At 28.3% G+C, this 18,888-nt stretch overlaps 1 pseudogene; it reads right to left on the reverse strand.

Moving 5' to 3' along the window:
- Positions 1-12,033: 12,033 nt before the first annotated feature.
- Positions 12,034-16,164, reverse strand: LOC122521659 (annotated as a pseudogene).
- Positions 16,165-18,888: the final 2,724 nt, after the last annotated feature.

Below are 18,888 nucleotides of genomic sequence, written 5' to 3' on the forward strand. Positions count from 1 at the left end.
TTACGTCTTGGCCATCGAGCGTCGAGCGTTTTGTATACGAGTGCGAGTGAGAAAGAAAACCGATATTTCTCTCTTTCTATTTTTTCTTTGGTAGCGAGAATTTTTCGTTTGGCCATCGTGCGTCGAGCGTTTTGTATATCTATATATATCGGCGTATAAGCGCGGCATTTTTAAATCGGATCTTGATGCTTATGGCACGCCGTTTCTTTATTTATTGTCAAAAATAATGAACCTTAAGTAAAAAAAAAAAATAATTCATTTTAACAGAAACTATTATTATTTAGTTGAGAGTAAAAATAATGAATTAATTTTGTGCCGCGCCATAAAATTAATTAGAATAATTAATTGATATTAATTTTTGACTCACAAAAATTTATTTTATATCAAATTGAATACGTATTCTCTTTAAGACGAAATTTAAAATTTAAATATTTTTCCTATTAAATTATGTATTTTATAAAATTTTAAATTACTGACTTTTTGTCTCGTAAAAATTTATTAGTGTATCAAATTAAATACATATTTGAAAAAGAAGAATTTTATATCCACACATAAAATTAATTCAAGATATATATGAAAGGATATTCTAAAAACGTGGAATTTATTTTTTGTCTATACATAATTTTAATTCATTTTTATTATGTTATAAGAAAACAGTAATGCATTCCGATTCATCTTCGAAGTCTTAAGAATTGTACGAAAAATATTGAGCAATTATCAATTGGTGCGTTAGCGTAAGTAGTAACGTCTTCGCTTCTCGCGCTGGTTTATTACCGTTCGATTCTTCGCGGGGGAATTATTTTTTTTATAAGTTTTTCTATCCTTAACAAGGAGACGATCAGTGAGTCTCACCTCAGATTTTTTTCAAATTTTGCACTAACGATATAAATTTTATTAAGAAATTAACATTATTACGCGAGTAATAAAATTACCAATTATAAATAAAATAATATCAAATAAATAACAAAAATTAATTTTTAACGTGCCGAAACGAGACATTTTTTAGGATGATATTTACAGGATGAATTTGTAATTTAAGTAATAAACTTCGTTTATTTGTGCAGGATGTAAAAAAATTTATTGCTTTGAATTTTTTTGTAATAATTTGTAAACATCCCACTTCTGAAATTTGTAAACTCCTTAACACATAAGAACATAAGATTAACTAACTGCTACTTCCTCCTACTCAGCACATAAGAACATAAGATTAACTCACTACTACTCAGCACATAAGAACATAAGATTAACTAACTAATACTTCCTCCTTCCACCCGTAATATCCGACTGCCCTTTATACTTTTCCATCGAACAACGGAACATCGGCCCCCCTCCATGGGTGACGCATACAGCCTCTGTTCCTCACACTTAATCTCAAGAACGCCGATATCCTAAATAAACATCCGCACGCACACCGGTGCAGGCGCCAAAGTGCACGAACCCGCATGAGACGTTTACAAATTTTAATTTTTTTTCTATATATAATTAGAAATTAGGAAATGTAAAAATAATATATATAACCTAAGGATAGAAAAACTTATAAAAAAATTAATTCCCCCACGAAGAATCGAACGGTAATAAACCAGCGCGAGAAGCGAAGACGTTACTACTGACGCTAACGCACCAATTGATAATTGCTCAATTTTTTTCGTACAATTCTTAAGACTTCGAAGATGAATCAGAATGCATTACTGTTTTCTTATAACATAATAAAAATGAATTAAAATTATGTATAGACAAAAAATAAATTCCACGTTTTTAGAATATCCTTTCATATATATCTTGAATTAATTTTATGTGTGGATATAAAATTCTTCTTTTTCAAATATGTATTTAATTTGATACACTAATAAATTTTTACGAGACAAAAAGTCAGTAATTTAAAATTTTATAAAATACATAATTTAATCGGAAAAATATTTAAATTTTAAATTTCGTCATAAAGAGAATACGTATTCAATTTGATATACAAATAAATTTTTGTGAGGCAAAGAATTTATATCAATTATTTATTCTAATTAATTTTATGGCGAGACACAAAATTAATTCATTATTTTTACTCTCAACTAAATAATAATAGTTTCTGTTAAAATGAATTATTTTTTTTTTACTCAAGGTTCATTATTTTTGACAATAAATAAAGAAACGGCGTGCCATAAGCATCAAGATCCGATTTAAAAGTGCCGCGATTATACGTCGATATATATAGATATATAGAACGCTCGACGCACGATGGCCAAAACGAAAAATTCTCGCTACCGAAAGAAAAAATAGAAAGAGAGAAATATCGGTTTTCTTTCTCACTCGCACTCGTATACAAAACGCTCGACGCTCGATGGCCAAGACGTAAAATTCTTGCTACCGAAAGAAAAAATATAAAAAGAGAAATATCAGAACGCTCAACAATCGATGGCCAAGGACAATAATACTCGTTATCGCATGATAAATAAAAGAGAGAAATATTGGTTTGTTCTCTCACTCGCACTTTCATTCAAGACCGAGAGTCCCGAAGATTGCCGAAGATCCTTCGTTTGTGTATTAGTGCACACGGACGCTCGCACGCACACTAGCCCGCTCGCGTGTAAAAGCCGACTGAGAGGCGGGACTTGCTTCCCCACTCTTACAATTATTTTCCCATCTTCAATCCAATTTTATTCGCTTATTTTTGAAAATACGAAGATAACTCATACAACATTTTTTATGTATATTTTAATTCTCTACAACTTTTGTTTGAAACGTTTTTTAATTTAATGCCTAGATTCTAAGATAAAGCCATTTTTTACCAATTTTTATCCTTTTTTACCCTTTTTCTCAAAGAACGGCACCACTCAGATCAAAAAAATTAGCACCATTCGATTCAGCGTCGTCTATTTACCCTCATATCAAGTTTTCACCTTCTTTCCTGAGATTTCCGGAAAAACGGCCCCCGTTGACTGGACTATAATGATACTTAGAGTTTCTGTACCATTATCAAGATTTATCTACAGCAACAAAATCTAATTTTAATTTTTGCATCAACAGAAAAATTCTACTTTACTTTTAACGTCTTTTTTGAAATCATAAAAATTTGTCTTAATATATGATAAAAAAAAACTCACCGGGCTGTTATAATCAACTTCACCTTCAGAGTTTTTTTGATGCTTGAGTCAAACATTTTCATCGGGATAACTCAATTTTCTTGTTGCATCCAATCTACGGCGCGAAAGAAGTCCAGGACTTCCCGGAATTTCATTTAAAGATTTTCACTGTTTTTCTTCGCTTGCTTGCTTCTATTGTTGCTGCTCTCGTCCATTTTCATTCAATGATTCAGAACTCTTCAGCATCTCATTCGAAATAATTCTGTGGCTTTTGCTAGTTGGTTGCTGCAACAGCTGGTTTTGGTCATAATTATTAATTAATTCAGAATCGTCTAACGCCGAGTTCCGAAAAATTCGTTTATCACAATCTTCAACAATTAGTGATCGTATTTCACATAATATCAATGGAATTGAATTCTGAGTACGTGTTTTTTTTATTCGACCTTTTATAATAATATTTATTTCTCCACTAGGTAGACTTGTCACATAACAATCTTGAATCGCTTCTTTTTCAAAGTGTGAATCGCAAGCGTATTGACACTCAGTTAAATGGGATGATAAAGAATCCATCCATTCTTTACGCTTTCTTGGACTCTGTTCAGTTACACAATAAAAAAAATTAATATATTTTTGATCAATTGAAGATAATAAATTATTTTTGCAAAAATAGGATAACTTACTAATCAATGACTTATCATGGCATACAATGATTTAAAATATAAACTATAAATTAATAAATTCTTTTTAATACTTTATTAATACTTTATTTGAGTTGGAATATTGTTACTTACTTTTAGTACTTCAAAAAACGTAAGTTTTATTTTAAATTCAATTTTCAAATAAAATATAAATTTAGGTCAGTATCAACTGCTTATTTATTTGAAAAATGTCAAGGCATTCTAAAAATATGAAATTAATAAAAGTAATAGCATACAGGAGTAGTATTCGGATTTCGATGAACTGAAACTAAAGATAACATGGATAAAATAAAATGACCTATTTGACAAAACCGATGAGCTAGAGTTTTCTGACAAAAATAATTAAGAGGAGAATATTTTGATACAAATGACGGAAAATAATACATTTTTGTTGTCATTTTTTTTTACTTATTACGCTCACAATTGGTGGTTCAGCTAATCGTAAACGCATTAATTTATTACTAAAGTATTATATTAAATTATCTACGGTATATTTTATATAATGTATTATATAATATTATTGATATAATACGTATTATATTATCTACCCATTTATTATCTACGATAATTATGGAAAATATAACATTTTTCTAGAAATCAATCATTTTGACACAGTTCTAATAGAAATAGGTATACAACAGTTTTGCTAGATTTAATGTCCATTTACATAAAAACTTATAATTGAATAAAAAATTTACTATTATTTACTTTTAACTGTAAAAAGTATTCTTTCTGTCCGAAAAAATGGTATATATTTTTAAAAACATTTAGGATTAGCGAATAAATAAACAATTCAGTAATCCAGTAACCTTACTTTGTATTTGGTAATTATTAAATATAAAATAACAGATGATAATTAAGTAGACATTTGTTTTTGATTAAATGAAAAGTTTTTAATAAGGAAAATACTGTATTTATTTTAAATAATGTAATATTCGCTGTTTTTAGAAAATAAGGGATTTTGTCAAAAGTAGTATTAGATTGCAAAAAAGGAATACTAAATCGAAGTACCGAACTAATACGGAATTTACAAGGTTATTGCAAATGTTGTTACAATTGAAGAAAAGCCAGAAATTAGAACACACTGTTATTAAAAAGATTTAAGCTGATTTTAAAGCAAATTGTTTAATTGCGGCTACAATTTAACACTTGACTTAAAAACAATATAGTAAAGGTGTAAAAAGTGTAAAAGTTGAAGATGTTTCAAAAGAGAAAAAGATATATCGGAGCAAACGTAAGGATTATTTAGAAAATTTAGCTAAAATTACAAATGTCCCTTCGAATCGTCGATTATCGATTAATCTGTTTTCGAGCTATTTGCGTTCAGAAATTTACATAAATATCTCTGGTCGATCAGCAAAGCCGTTAAAGCAGGAAGACCTGTTTCGACTTCGACTTTTTTCCGAGCATTGTTTAAACATTTTAAAGAGTTTAAAGTAAACAGAGGTGACTTACGACTAGCGAGTGTTGTGATGGTTCGATCTTCTAATAATGCCATGAAATCTACCGAGTCGAATAAAATTATCACCAACGGCGATAAATATCTCTAAAAAAAGATTATGATAAGTTAAACATACACAAAACTATAAATTCCTAAAATCCGAGCACAAGTTGGGTTTTGTGGATTACAAAATTACGAAGAAAATAGTAGCCAAACGAGCACTGACGGTCGTAATAATAACTGGAAAAAAGTTACAAGCAAATAACAAGCATAAAATAACCCCGTATGCAAACAATTCCGAGACGCAATAATGGATAGAAGACATATCACTATCAAATTCGTTTAACTCATCATAAGAAAAGATAGAGATTAACGTAAGTAAAGAAGCTACATTTCATTTTGTTAAATCACAACCAATATACGTTTTAGCTCAAATTGTAGAACTCCTTATTGAGTTGCTTAATTATACAGCACAGAGACAGAAAACTATATTAAAAAAAGAAATAAAACTAGGTCAAGTTAAAATACAAACTAACACTCTTAAAATGTTTCGTAAAGTAAAACAAGCTCTAAAGTCAAAATAGACAGTCTATCACAGTCTATCACCAGCTGAAGACGGAAGAAAGCTACAAAACAGTTATCAGAGGCTTTTACATTTGAAAATAAGCTAATACAACCATCAAGAAGGAATTTACAAAGCTGGGATATGAAGTAAGAGCAGTAAATTGTATGACGAAATTAAATATAAATCAAGTATTGCCGTTATTTATGGTGGAACTCGAACCTGGAAGTAATAATAAGGGTATTTTTTGTACAAGCAAAATGCTAAACACTGAAATAAGCGTGGAAGCACCACGACATAAAAAAGAATACCGTAGTACATGAGATGTCAGCAGTACGGACATGCCAAGAATTATTGCAATGGAACCACCTGCGTAAAATGTGCACACAATTACTTGTCAAATATTTGCCCTGCTTTAGGAAAGATGTAAAATCAGTAAAATGCTACAATTGCAAAGGAAAACACCCAACCTAGTTACAAAGGCTGTGAGATAAGAAAGCTGCTCCAAAGAAAACTCTTCTCACCTTTTCCAAGCAGAAAATATACCATAAGAACAGTAGTAACTGACTTGGGAGATGATAGGGTACTTTGTTCCAAATACAATGTGGGAAAATATAAATTGTACTAACTCAAATTATGCGTAGGCGACTGCCAATTGATCATAGTTAAAAGGAAACAAGTGACGCTACAGAAATCAAGAAGTTCTTCATAAACAATCAATTAGAAATACAGAATAGTAACAAAAATTATAATAGAATAAAATGCAATACTAAAATAATAAACAATAACTAATAGCTACCCTGAAAATAGCATTCTGGAAGGCTAAAAGATTGCAACAAAGAGTCTTAGAGACTGAAACATTCTTAGACAATAACAATATTAATATACTCCTCGTTTCGGAAACACACTTCATTACAAGAAGCTATATAAAAATTTAATATTATAATGTATGCAACACACAAGACATCCATCAGAGAAGGCTCACGAAGTTACAAGCATTTATATTAAAATGTGACATCAAATACCATCTACATAATCAAATTAACCAAGAACTTTTTCAAGCAACTACAATTACAGTGCAATCTCGCACTAATAAATTTCCAATTTCGGCCATATATGCACCGTTAGGACAAAAAATTACCTCACAGAAATGACAGGATTACTTTCAGTCGATTAATGGTAAGAAATCCATCTCAGCACAGGAGTTCGTAATGCTAAACTTACTATTTTGCGTGCAGAATTCACAAATTATTACAACTAGATAGACATTAAAAAAGCATTCTAAAAAGTTTGGCATGCAGGGCTCGTAAATACAACTAGAACCCTCTTTCCAATGCAAATGCACAATTTACTTGCAACATATCTAAGGGACAAGGCCTTTATTATAAAAATCAATGATGCGTACTTCGAAATTAAAGAAATCAAAACTGGTGTACCACAAAGAAGTGTCTTTGGACCCATACTTATACATTGACTAATACATTTGATCCTAAAGCATTCTATACAGCTGATATTCCGACTACTGATGAAAGTAAAATACTAACGTTTGCTGATGATACTGCTATACTACCTACCATTCTGGCTCAGCAGTAGCGGTGACCTTTTTGCAAGAGAACGTAACAAAAATAGAAAAACAATGAAAAGAAAGGATCGAGGCAAACATAAGCAAATGTAATTATACCGCCTTTACACTGTAGAAAAAAGACTCCCCGGATAATAAACTAAATAACGTAGTCATTCCACAAACTAGCCAGAAATCCAAGCTCAGCCTAGAAAATAAATTGAAAGTTTATGAAATCATTATAAAACCTTTATAAACATTGGGATATTACTATAGGGAACGGCAGCAATGAATCATATGATAAAGCTAGGATAAATGCAATCGAAAATACTGAGAATGATAGTCAACGCACCATGGTTCATACGGAATGAAATATACGAAAGGACCTTGTACTAACGACAGTGATGGAAGAAATAGAAAATTTCACAACAAATATAAAGGAAGAACCTGCATTACACTCCAACCAACTAGCCGCAGAAACGTTAACTACTCGCATTAGAAAAAGATTAAAAAGGAAACATCCGGTAAACTTAAATACACAAAAATTGTAAAAGAAAACGATAATCCTGAAAGGTATTACATTACCACCCAAATGTTATTTTAAAGTGATCAAAAAAAGAAATTTACTCACGGACAAATTGTAAAGCAGAAAATTAATGTAATTTAAAAATAAAAAAAAAAAAATAAAAGAATAAAGAGAAAAAAATAAAAACAATAAAAAGAGAAAAAGAAAAAGACAAAAAAGACCAAAAAAAATATAATATAAAAAAGAAAAAGAATTAAAAAATACAACAAAAAAAGACAAAAAAAAAAGAAAACAAATAAAAAACAAATTATTAAGCTCGATATAAAATCAAATGATTAGAAAATAATTTATTATTTAAATTAAACGATTTTTTAATTAATAACGGTTTTATTAGCTAATTTATGATTAGATTTATCTAACAATAAGAACGAAAATAAATTAAATATAATATTTAAAATCTTTCTTAGAGACTGATCTAGCACATCGTGTAAGAAGCTTAAACCAATTTCATAGAATTTGTTTTATGCTGGTTTAATAGTAATAGCTTCTACATATTTGAATGATTTAAGAGATTGAAAAATTTTTATTAAGGGGTTTGGCTACTCTAGATGCCGAAAAATAGGCTTTCTTGTGATTTTTTTTTTCAGGAAAAATATAAAATAAATTGAGTTTACAAAGGTAGAAGTTTATTGTACATATGATTGACTACAAAACATAATTGTTATAGAATAATTTATTTAAAAATGGCGGCTATGCAGCGTTTATTAGATGACCTCTCTATTTTAGAGGGGTCCACGGTCGTAACAACTACTGTAAATTTTGAACTATTATGAGTTACTTGATTTTTTTTTATTGTACATAACAACAGTCAGAGGAGAAGTAGGTAGAATTTTTTTATATATCGATTTTTTTTGCCGAATGGCGCATTTCCAAAGTCAAACTTGCAAAATTCGCAGAAACATCGCTAGAAAATTGTTAAAAACAAATGAGCTATGCCATATAAAAAAAAATCCTCATTACTTAATTAGACAATCTAATTTTAAAGATCTATTTAAAATTTGAAGCGAATATACATAAGATGAAAACGCTATAGAAGAGTATATAGTTTGTAAGAAACACGTGTATTATAACTCGCGAGCAATATATTATTTTTATAAAATAGTTTTTTTCCAAATATAATCAATCGAATATGTTTAATTAGAAATAATTAATATTGTTATCTTGGGTGATTTCTATTAATTATTGCAATGTAAAACTTCATATTATAAATTTTGGTATTAAACGCATTGCATAACTTATATGTATAAGTATATTATATCAAAGTAAAAGTGCAATTTTATATATTTATAAATGGTATCATATATTTATATTTACAATATTAACAGTGATATGAATTATGTATACATAGAAAACAATATTTATATTTATATATATACACATAAATACAAACATTTATATGTTCATATAAATGATTTTAATGATCGTCAATATATATCAGGTTTTAATGGAATTAACATATATATGTATGTGTTTTAAAAGAACTTTTTTAAAAATATAAACAGAAGTATAATTATTCAAGTTCTTCAATTTACAGAATCAATGTTAGAAAAAATATAATTACATATATCGGAGTCTTATTATCTATGCGTATCACAATTTACTTGCTAAAAAAATAAAAATTACAAATATAATTATTCATATTGTTATTACAACTAGTAATTTTTCTGTTAACTGTGAGTATAAATTATATTAATATGTTTTTTTTTTGTATAGCATGCCATATATAGAATACAATTAATATTGTTTTTATAAGCTGTAAAGAAAAAGATAAATTAGAAAAATCTATTTTTAGTAAGCATAATTAGCTATTATGCTAAATGCTTTTTAAGTGTTTTTAAGTTTTGAATGCAATCATGGTTCTTTGCGTGTATGATATTTATGTGTGTAGATAAATATATTATTATATATATATTTTTTAATGTATATATATCATGGTATGAAAACCACTTCGGTGAAATGGATCTTTGTCGTCCAGGTGCTAAGGATATGCTGATGATTATTATAAATCGCTCAGCATAAATATGCATTTTGTTTTCAATATTTGACATATTATGCTTATATCATGTTTTATGCCGTGTATTGCAATCATTTGCAGATATAGGCAATAAATTCTTCATTGTATCCATATATCCTTTGGATTATCGACCAGTGATTATTTGCATCACAGTCTATATAATTGTTTAATATGCACCTGGTAATCATTATTACATCTGCATTCATGAACAAAATATTTAAATAATATTGTTTAAAAAAAAAAAAAAAAAATATATATATTGCATGTATAGAACCTCACGCATTTTCAACTTAAATTGTGTACTTTATGAGAACCATAATAATAATTATAATAATACAAATAATAAGACTATTAATAATAATCATCAAAATAATAATGTGATAATTATGATCACAAAAATACTATATATAAAAATAGAAATTTCAGATATTAATGAATTTATACTCACATTTAACTTTAAATTTTCCTATTTCAAGTATGTAAAAATGTGTACACCCTAATAATATTGATTTTCTTTTGTCTGTATGAGCTATTATCTATCTATTATATGTAAAAATCTGTTGAAATTTTGAAATCAGAATAATTTTGTATGATTTCTTAAAATTTATCCCTATAAAATGAAATGTTTTAAACTATATGATTACCTATAAATTATTAATTAATTATTATATTATAAATATCTCATCTGCGAGTTATCGAAAGTTACTTAATTCATTTGTATAACTTATTTAAAATTAATATAAGGGGTGTCCTAAAAGTCACTTTATCAAACAGATAAATTAGAAATTTTTGTTTGGTTGATATTTAGAGTAGTGCCATCATGGGCCTATACTTTTTTTTTAAACATTGTAACTAGTGATTCAAATCTTGAAATGAAAAACAAAATATTGTAATTCTATTTTGAAAAAAAAATCAATATAAATTTTTTTGTTTTGTTTTACTTACTTGATAAAGTGACTTTTGTGATACCCATGTATTTATTATACAATTATTTATATCTTACAAGTAAATATATACTGCATTTGTGTTATCATTTAACTTTCAAAGTTACATTCATTTCTTATAAAATATTTAAAACATACGATATTTATTATATATACTGAAATGGCAGTATATTTCAGAAAAATTGTTTTGTTTTTTTTAGCCTTAGCTTATGAATTGAGAAACTAAAATGGTAACTAAAACAGAATAGTATTACATGAGTAATACTTAAAAATTTCATTTTTACAAATAACTTTGAAAGTTAAATAAACAAAACAGACAAATATTATATGTAGATGACATGCATTATTTGTAACATATTATTAGATTTATATACAAGAATAGTGAAGTTAAGTTCTTTCCTCTCTTATTTTATGAAGGTAATAAAAAAAAAACTTAAGTTATGGTATAATGATTGAATAGTTCTGTTGAATATTTTTATCAATGTGATAAAATATTATAAATCACGAATGAACAGCAAGGATGTAAGTCGTGTGTGATTTATAAAGTCAAATTTTTGTGAAAATATCATATAGTTACGTTGAAAAATGATTGAATGATTTTTTGCTTTTTTAGTCTTTGTTATTTTTTTTCGTTTTTCTTTTTTCATAAAAATATTTGTTATTCTAGAAATCATAGACGTGCAAAATCAGTTCATGGAGCGAATTAATCTTTATTCTCACTGTTAATTTTATTCTTTCCTTGGTAACTTTTTACTTCCACTAGCACTACCGTGTAATTAAAAAAAGTCAACACCTACAATTTTACGTAAAAATTTTAACTGATACTTTTCTAGAACTTATTTTTTTTTTTTAGAGATATCGCCTTTTGTAATTGCAAGGTAGAGCAGTATTTATCATCATGTTTTATATTTTATTAACAAATAAAGAATTCATAAAATTGTTCTATCAAAAAAGGAAAAATATATATACTTAAGTGAAAATGATAGAATAAACAGTGGTAGGAAAATCTTAGGTCTCCTATGAGAAATTTGCACGTTTATGATATAGAATATGAACTTAAAACTACTTTAGATACTATATTCTACTTTGCCATAATATTTAATTACAAATTTCTTGGATAAACATTCCATTTAAGAATAATAAATTTAAAACATTTGTTGTTCTGTTTGTTTTATGAATTACAATATTTTTCAAAAATGTTATGAATATCCAAAACGTCAGCACCTTATTGAAATTAAGAGAGATGATTTACAACAAACAAAACAAATCTGGAATATCTTTTAAACTTTCTAATAATATTAAAATTTACTTACTAAATGCTTCCGATGGTATTTGACCACGCTTGAAGAATTCTTGAAAAGCGGATAAAGCATTTTCATAATTCCATTGAACTTCTTGGAGGCATTTTAAACTCCATTCCAGATTCATATTTGTTTGCTGGCTCAATGTCACAATCATTTGTTGTTTTACAGTTTCCGACAATTCCGGAACTGTTCCTTCAGCAGCAGAGTTTGATGTTTTTGATATTGATGGTTCTTCAGCCATTGGTTCTTCTGATTCTTTATCGGTATTGTTCAATATGAGCTTTCGTTGCGTTTCAGTTGTGTTACTGATATGTAATTGTTCATTACAAATACAATATCCAGTTCCTTGAGGTACTATAATAAATGTTCTATTAAAGTATCGGACATGTTCTTCTTTAGTTAGCTCTTTGAACAGTCCAGTTACTGTAACCATCATCATTCTTTCCTGTAAAATTACAAAGTTAATTAGAATAAGATAATAAAGTTAATATATATATATATTTAAAATTTCATTTTTATATGAAAATAAGATACTTACAGTAACTAGACTAACATCCATCGTAAATGTATTTAAAAAATGTTTAGTTTGTGGCATTTGAGAAATAAATGACACTATTGTCAGTTTTCCTTGTTTTAATAATTTTTGTCTTCTGTTAGCATCATTTACTCTAAATAAATTTCTATTTTCCCCAACATAAGAGTTTAATCTGGAAGAAAAAGAAAAAAAGAAAAAAAAAAAAAAAAAAAAAAAAGACAGAGAGAGAAAGAGAGAAAGAGATTAATTAAAATTTGATTATATGCTAAAATCGTAATTAAACATGCATTGAATAAATTATAAAACCAGATTTAGAAATATTGACTTACTTGTTGGCATTATAAGCAGTATTTACAGTCAAAGTGAAGGATGCGTGTTCATTATAAGCATCCAATAATAGTTGATGATTGCCACTATCATAAACCAGAAAATATTGTTGCAGAAATTGACTGGCTATTTCTTGAGCTTCAGCATTTGAAGTGAATATGCGTTGGGTAGGAGGTATTTTTGATGCATCATCCATAACATCAAATAAGATTGGACGTGGTAGATCTACTCCATCCTGTAAAATAAATCATACATACTTAGGCTTTCTTAAATATATTAAATAGCAGTTAATTTAGTTGTTAATTTGAAACTATATCTTACCAGTCTCAGGAGTTTAGGGAACCTCCTCCGCACATCGCTGTTTTAAGGGAAAGAAAAGATAGAAGCCCGGGGGCTCCGCATTAATAAGAAAAATTAAAAACATGTGCCTTATTATTCAGAATCTAATATTAAATACAATAGAAACTTACTATCTTTATATGCTCATGAATTAATGTAAACTTACGTTAGAAAACATTAGAAGTATTGTTGAATATTTATACAGTTTTGAATATGTAATGAAATTAAATTAAAAATAAAAATAAATGAGAAATAAAGATCAGCATGAAATCTAAATATATAATTAATAAGTCTGAATATAAAAAAAAACATAAAATAAATGTGACAAATAAAAGATAAAACGAGCGTACGCGCATATCAATCATTTTAGATAAATTTCTGGTTTGAACGACAATGTTAATACTTCAACCATACATTACCTAACATATTCACTCTGTCGGGATTTATACTTGTTGCATACTGGATTACCAGCTAATTTTAATTCTTCTAGCTTGAGATCCTTGACAACGTCCAAATGATGCATTTCTCTTATCTAGAAATAAGAAAATTTATGAATAATACATAGTATTGAAGGATGAGAAATAAAGAAAAGAAACATTCTCTTCGGGATTATCCGGCATTTGTTTAGGCGATACCACATGACATAGGGCGTCACCCTATGTTTCGTTTCATGTTTCGTCGCATGGAAACCACTCGATGTTTCTCGTAGATAAATAGATGAATATTCGAGAGGGACCGAGAAGTTTCTAGAACGATAAGAAAGTATAAAAGAGAAGCGTTTCAGTTCGGACCGAGTTCAGTGTAAGTCCAGCTACGGTATAGTCAAGTGTTAGTCGACTTAATAAATTGTTACTTGTGATTACAATCACACTCCTCACTATTTTTTTACTATATATATATATATATATATATATATATAATTTACACATCCTACAGTATTTTTTCCTTGTGAAACTTATAAAAAAAAAAAGAAAATATGTAATTACCTTATTGTCGCCTATGTACAATATTTTCAATTTAGGAAACTTTTTGTGAAGGACGTTGAGTCTTTCAATTAAGTTCAATTTGTTTCCATCTAAATTTAATGCCTCCAAGTTAGGGATATATTCTGCGACAATGTCCAATACGGTCATTAACATAACTGGTCGAAATAATGCACAGAAATAATCAGCAACAAGATCTGTAATATAAAAATATAATTAATTTTTTTTTTTTTTTAATAATATTTATCTTTCTGTAAAGATTTATTCATACCTGGATCTTGATGAAACTTTGACAAGTCTAATGCATTGTTTTCTTGAAAATATCGTTTTACCATAGCTTGCTTCAGTTGTTCTTTTAATTTATCATTAATTTCACAGTGAGGAAAACCTGGTTTAACTCTAACTTGAAGTTTAAAACCATCTGTGGTTGTTATTTTTCGATCACAGGCAAGAAGTGCATTTGCAGTTTTATGATCATCTACATAAAACACAGCTTCGGATCCCATAGTCTTGTACTGTAAAAAATTAGTATTAAATAAATTATGTAAAAATATGTGAAATATTAAGTAATACTTACCATTATAGGAACGAAAGTCTCAGGAGCAATATAACTCAAAAGATTGTTTATTATGTAATCTTTTGTATACTGCTGTCCATATGGCACCTAAAGAGAAATATATATTTGTTACTATATTGTGTCTTGCATTTCTATCATAGTGTGGTAGAAATAGGTATACATAAAGCTACGTTTAGTGTTAATGACAAATGTATTTGAATATTAGTTTAATATCGTAGCAATAATATTTCTATAAAATCATTAGAAAAAATGAATGCGAGAATGTATCGTTATCAAGAATTAAAAGAGTTAAACAGAAAGTCCCAGAAAATTAATCTGGCACAATATAAATGTATGTGTATATTGTATCGTATACTGATACTTACAATGATTTTATAAGAGGTAGCTTTTGCGAGGGAGAGTGGCGGTCTAGGAAATATGCCACCTCGGAAACCTCTGGGAGGCAAAGGGCTGTTTCTTCCCCTCGATAAACCTCGGCCTCTACCTCTAACAACAACTTGTCTGTTATTGTTGTTATTGTTATTAGAATTAACTCCCATCGGAGAATCGTCGTCTTTAAAAGCCTCTACAAATATTTCTCGCTATTCTCATATTTCTAGAGGGCCTTGGTTGTTGTTTGAATGATACGCGAGGTCGAGAAGCATATCTCCCATCCCGTCTCACGTGTCTATCATCGTGTCCTGAATCATAAAAAGAATATATTTTGTTTCTAGCTTTCGATATTTGTTACAGCTATTAGATTTCTACTATCTTTACAAGAAAAAAAAATGAAAAATTCGAAAAAAATTAATTTTACGGAATAATGTAAAAAAATTATTTTTAGATAAAGTATATTAAAAAATAATATATTAATAATTATTTCGATATATATAAATGGAAACAAATGCAAACAATGAATAAGATATCGAGAATAAGTTGTCTTTGTTCTGAATTCACAAGCGTTGTAAAGCGTAGTTAGATCATAAATGATACTTTACCAAAGTAATGTTTATCCTCAGTATTATTCACTCGACCACCACGATTATCCCAAGTAGCTTTAGCAAATCTTTTAGGCATTTTGGGAATATTTAATATATTTTATAAACTCAAAAGTATAAAACTTTGCACTTTTGATGCACTAGGTTAGAAATTATTACGATCACCTGATGGAGAAACAACGACCAACCAATCAAGCGCACAAACTGCAATGACCGTTCTAGGAACGACTGTACAGGTAAGTACATCGATGCACCACTAGGGGAAATTATTAAAAAATTGTACAATTATGTGATTTTCATATTAAAGAAAAATTGAAAAAATTTCAATTCAAATATATATTTTGACAATATTAATCGGAAGAAATAAATAAAATATTTTTATATATAATAAATATAATAAAAAGGAAAAAGTACCGTAGACCGCAGCGCCATTTAGTAGTCTCTTTTGGAAGTTTGAATTTACATTCCCCGACATTGATGACTACTAAGGGGGGAGAAACAACAGAATATTTCTAGAATGACGTGTCCTTTGTTTTTCTATCTATTGTTAAAAAAGCAATATGGCAGTCTTTCTGGAAAAATATATATTTAAAAATTCTAAATTTTCAATAGAGAAATTATTATTAACATGAATAAAACAATCAAAAAGTTTATAAATGTAGGTCTTTGCATATTTTTGTTTGCATATAAATTACATAAAGATGAAAAATCGTATAATAGATTGTAGAATAGAAGAAAATAGAAAATTATAAAAATCTTAAATTTTCAATAAACAAATTCTACTATAAATAAAATATTCAGATAATTTTTTTGTTTGTTTTTCAAATCTTTGGTAGTTTGGACATAACATTACAAACTTTTTTAAATAAAATAAAGGATATAAATATAAAAAAAATATAGAAATTATAAATGATATGTATAAATATTGCTTAAAAATAAATTTTCAGAAATTTTTGAAGTAAATTTTGAAAATACAATGACCAATAAGAACATATAGGCCAGTCAACGCGGGCCAAAACTAATTTTCTTAGGTACAGCTTGATTCTTTGATATAAAGGTAAGTTGACGACGCTGAATCGAATAATTTTATTTAAATTTGATCCCGAGGTTTTGAGAAAAAGGGTAAAAAAGGGTAAAAAATGGCCTTATCTTAGAATCTAGGCATTTAATCGAAAAAAGTTTCAAACAAAAGTTGTAGAGAATTGAAAAATACTAAAAAAATGTTCTATGAGTTATCTTCGTATTTTAAAAAATAAGCGAATAAAATTGGATTGAAGATGGGAAAAAATTGTAAGAGTGGGAGAAAGCAAGCTTATCCCTCCGTCGCGTTTTACACGCGAGCGAGCTAGTATGCGTGCGAGCGTCCGTGTGCACTAATACACAAACGAAGGATCTTCGGCAATCTTCGGGACTCTCGGTCTTGAATGCAAGTGAGAGTGAGAGAACAAACCAATATTCTCTCTTTTTATTTATCATGCGATAACGAGTATTATTGTCCTTGGCCATCGATTGTTGAGCGTTCTGATATTTCTCTTTTTATATTTTTTCTTTCGGTAGCGAGAATTTTACGTCTTGGCCATCGAGCGTCGAGCGTTTTGTATACGAGTGCGAGTGAGAAAGAAAACCGATATTTCTCTCTTTCTATTTTTTCTTTTGGTAGCGAGAATTTTTCGTTTTGGCCATCGTGCGTCGAGCGTTTTGTATATCTATATATATCGGCGTATAAGCGCGGCATTTTAAATCGATCTTGATGCTTATGGCACGCCGTTTCTTTATTTATTGTCAAAAATAATGAACCTTGAGTAAAAAAAAAAATAATTCATTTTAACAGAAACTATTATTATTTAGTTGAGAGTAAAAATAATGAATTAATTTGTGCTCGCCATAAAATTAATTAGAATAATTAATTGATATAAATTTTTGCCTCACAAAAATTTATTTGTATATCAAATTGAATACGTATTCTCTTTAAGACGAAATTTAAAATTTAAATATTTTTCCTATTAAATTATGTATTTTATAAAATTTTAAATTACTGACTTTTTGTCTCGTAAAAATTTATTAGTGTATCAAATTAAATACATATTTGAAAAAGAAGAATTTTATATCCACACATAAAATTAATTCAAGATATATATGAAAGGATATTCTAAAAACGTGGAATTTATTTTTTGTCTATACATAATTTTAATTCATTTTTATTATGTTATAAGAAAACAGTAATGCATTCCGATTCATCTTCGAAGTCTTAAGAATTGTACGAAAAATATTGAGCAATTATCAATGGTGCGTTAGCGTAAGTAGTAACGTCTTCGCTTCTCGCGCTGGTTTATTAACGTTCGATTCTTCGCGGGGGAATTATTTTTTTTATAAGTTTTTCTCTCCTTAACAAGGAGACGATCAGTGAGTCTCACCTCAGATTTTTTTCAAATTTTGCACTAACGATATAAATTTTATTAAGAAATTAACATTATTACGCGAGTAATAAAATTACCAATTATAAATAAAATAATATCAAATAAATAACAAAAATTAATTTTTAACGTGCCGAAACGAGACATTTTTTAGGATGATATTTACAGGATGAATTTGTAATTTAAGTATAAACTTCGTTTATTTGTGCAGGATGTAAAAAAATTTATTGCTTTGAATTTTTGTAATAATTTGTAAACATCCCACTTCTGAAATTTGTAAACTCCTAACACATAAGAACATAAGATTAACTAACTGCTACTTCCTCCTACTCAGCACATAAGAACATAAGATTAACTCACTACTACTCAGCACATAAGAACATAAGATTAACTAACTAATACTTCCTCCTTCCACCCGTAATATCCGACTGCCCTTTATACTTTTCCTCCATCGAACAACGGAACATCGGCCCCCCTCCATGGGTGACGCATACAGCCTCTGTTCCTCACACTTAATCTCAAGAACGCCGATATCCTAAATAAACATCCGCA

Source organism: Polistes fuscatus, unplaced genomic scaffold (genome assembly GCF_010416935.1).
Source record: "Polistes fuscatus isolate 324 unplaced genomic scaffold, CU_Pfus_HIC Scaffold45, whole genome shotgun sequence".
In the NCBI taxonomy this organism is placed as follows: Eukaryota; Metazoa; Arthropoda; class Insecta; order Hymenoptera; family Vespidae; genus Polistes; species Polistes fuscatus.